This window comes from Urocitellus parryii, chromosome 1 (genome assembly GCF_045843805.1).
Source record: "Urocitellus parryii isolate mUroPar1 chromosome 1, mUroPar1.hap1, whole genome shotgun sequence".
NCBI lineage: Eukaryota > Metazoa > Chordata > Mammalia > Rodentia > Sciuridae > Urocitellus > Urocitellus parryii.
In genome coordinates, this window is record NC_135531.1 from 139,778,751 (window position 1) to 139,782,419 (window position 3,669).

The 3,669-nt window shown below is 36.1% G+C and overlaps 1 non-coding gene across 1 annotated transcript; it reads right to left on the bottom strand.

Annotated features, from left to right (window-relative positions):
* Positions 1 to 1,369: 1,369 nt before the first annotated feature.
* On the bottom strand, positions 1,370 to 1,445 carry Trnal-caa (transfer RNA leucine (anticodon CAA)). Its single transcript has one exon. It is a non-coding gene; the product is annotated as a tRNA-Leu (tRNA).
* Positions 1,446 to 3,669: the final 2,224 nt, after the last annotated feature.

The window sequence follows — 3,669 nt, forward strand, 5'->3', positions numbered from 1 at the left end:
GTTGATTGTTTTTGTTGGTTGGTGTTTTTTTTTCCTTATTGTTGTTGTTTTTCTGTTTTGTTTCAGCACATCTTCACTTTCTGACACAATGTGTTTCAGGCTTTCAGGCTCATTTTTCTATTTCCTGCCCTAGTCCTAGAACCATTTATTTTCCAAGAAAACCATATTTTCTGAATTATAATGGAAACTAAGATCTGGGAGCTAGATATGCCTTTTGCAACTGGGGTGCCATTGCTTCTAGAAACTCTGAGCTGATAGAGCAAGGAAATATATGTGTATATACTAACTAATGATCCATATGTATACACATGTACCTATTTATTAATTTCACACTGGTGTCTTCTGCTCTAATCCATTAACGAGTACATCATTCTAGTTTCCTCCCCTTGCTTATCTGGAGTTCCCATCTTCAACAATGAAAAACCTGGTCCCTATTATCTGTCATCCAATGGTTTAGTTGTTCAGTGCCGGTATATATGACTACTTGTTTCCTTGCAGGAAGAGACTTCACTAGTCTCTTCACTAGTCTTCACTAGTACAGTATTTATATCTGGGTCCTTTGACCTTTGATCTCATGGATCCCACTAATTTCCAACATCAGGTTTATCCCACTGTCTTCAATGAAATTGCTTCATACATTTGTGCTACAGGTAGATTTTTTTTGACATATTCTTCATTCCATCCTGGGATGCCTTTACTTCCTAAATTATTATCTTTTAGAATTTGAATATAGTTAGGACATTGTTTTAGTTTTTTGTTGCTGTGACAAAAAGACCTGACAAAAATGATTTAGAGGAAGAAAAGTGTATTTTGGCTCATAGTTTCAGAGGTTCAGTCCATGGTTGGCTGAGTCCATTGATCTGGGCCTTAGGTATGGTAGAATATCATGGCAGCAGGGCATGGAGGAGAAAAACTACTCAGTTCATGACAACCAAGAAGCAGAGAGAACTTGAGTCCAAAGAGCCAGAGAAAATATAATCCCCAAGGGCATGCCACAAGTGACCTACTTCCTACAGTCACATTTTATCTGCCTACCATTACCACCTACTAATCCCTTTAAATAAGTAACCCATCAAATAGATAATCTGATTAGACTACAGCTCTCACAACCTAATCAATTTACCTCTGAACATTTCTGTGTTGTCTCACACTTGAGCTTTTGGGAGACACCTCAAAACATTTTTGTGAAGGTGTATGAATGGATATGAATTTTGAATTCAGGAGTGTGATCACTTAGGTTGTGTGTTATGAGTATAGTTAACTTTGTAAGAAACTGAGCATGCTATTTTGCATCCCTGACTGCAATGGGTATAAGTTCCTGTTTCTCCTCATTCTTGTCAGTAATTGGCTTTTTTTTTTTTTTTTTTTTTGGTGGTGCTGGGGATTGAACCCAGGGCCCTGTGCATTTGAGGCAAACACTCTACCAACTGAGCTATAGCCCAGCCCTCTTGCCAGCAATTGGTATTGCCAGTTTTCCTTTCTTCAATTTAATCATCCTAATAGTTACTTGGTGGTTAATTTCATTTCCTTAATAACAAATATTTTGAATATCTTTTCTTGCTTGGCAGGGTATCTATTCACCTAGTTTGTTCATTTTTAAAATTAGTCCATTTTTTTAAATTGTTGAGCTTTAGAAGTTCTTTGTGTATTTTGGCTACAAATTCATTACCACATGTATAATTTGCAAATATATTTCCTAGTGTGTGGCTTGCCTTTTTATTATCTTAATGGTGTATCTGATGGAAAAATTTTAAATTTTAATAAAGTCCACCTTGCCAACTGTTTTATTTCATAAAATGTGCTCATGGTGTTGTATCTGCAACTCATTACCAATCTTGTAGTCTCCTATATTTATTCCTCTTTTTCTTTCTAGAGGTTTTCCAATTTTGTTTTTATGTGCATACAATTAAATTTGAGTTAACTCATATAAGATGGAAGGCCTCTGCATAGATGACTTTTTGGCATATGGATGTCCAATTGTGCTAGCCCCATTGGTTGAAAAGACTATTCTTACTCCATTGAGTTGACTTCAGTTGACAACATTTGTGTGGGTCTGTTTCTGTGCTTTCAATTATGTTACATTGATCTGTGTTTCTTAAAACTATTAGTATATAAATGTAAATTATGAATATCTAAGAAGGGTATATATTTTATGGTGTTTTTCCAAACCTTTTTTTTCCTCTTTCAGTATTATGGATTGGACCTCAGGGTGCTTTACCATTGAGATCCATTCCCAGCCACTTTTTATGTTTTGTTTTGAGACAAGTTCTCACTAAGTTGCCCAGGCTGGCCTTGAATTTGTGATCCTCCTGCCTTCACTTCCTGAGTAGCTGGGATCTAAACTTTTTGTCTTTAATATCTTATTTTTTCTCTGAGCCTAAATTTTATGATCCCAGAGATGATACCCTTCATTTAACAAAATAAAGCACTGGACCCCACAGAGGAAAAGGTATTTGGCTATATTAATAGTTCGATTAGGATCCAAGCCTGGACTAAAATTTTTAGAATTTTGTGACAAATTCAGATTACATTTTGATATATAACTGACATATATCTCCACATGTATCTCAGATAATCTTACAATTGGTGTAAAAGCTCATAAAAGCACAATGCAGATATATATCTGGATTAAAAGATTTTAGTATTCATGGTGGATGAATGGTTTTTCATTTAACTTAGTCTTTTACATAATTGTCAGTGATTAATGGTAAGTCATTGTGTATATATGTAACAATTTTCTTCATATTCTGATGATGAAACAATATACAATTTAATACCAAGGATAATAATAACATAATTCTTGTTATCCCATACCTTCAGTGCCCATCAGCATTTACCCAATACACATAATGAAGTGAGGTCTGCTTGTTGAGAATTCTAAATGGCAGTGATTTGAAAATTGAAGCCCATCGACCTCTCTGAGCTTTTATTTCCTTTGAAATTCATTTTCCTGACTCTTCACTCTCCTAAGGGCTATGGGACTATGTTTTGTTGTCTTATTCACTTAAGCAGAGCTCGGCTGATGAGTGGTTGTGAAATACTTTCTCTAGATGTATTCATGTAATCGGCTTCTCAATTCTTCTGAACTTGTGTAAGGTCATTGAAGTCACCCTTGAAGTCCCCAGGCTAAGTAGCTCATACAAAGGACAGGTGTGTGACTCCAAACACCTTGGCCATCTGCTCAGTTTATGTCTTTTTGTTAAAACAGGGACACTACAGTTGCTTTTGTTGATGGGTTTGTACGTTCATTTGTATACCCAGATTAACAGTGCAGGATTATCAGAAGGCTGTCTTCTGTAGGAGTTGAATAATGGTTACCAAAAAGATAATCCAAGTTTAACATTCTGTTACTTTGAATGCAACCTTCATTGGGAAAAAGATGTTTGCAATTAAGGATCTTTTTATTGGGGGTGGGATACTCGGGGTTTCAAGGGCTCTTAACCACTAAGCCATATCACCATACCAGTCCTTTTTATTTTTTATTTTGAGACAGGGTCTCACTAAATTGCTTAGGGCCTTGTTAAGTGACTGAGGCTGCCTTGAACTTGGCTGGAATTATAGGTGTGTGCCACCACATCTGTCAAGTTGTGGATTTTAACATGAGATCATACTGTGTTAGCAGGGTAGCTTCTAAATCCTTATACGTGGGAATGAGAAGATACAGGGAGG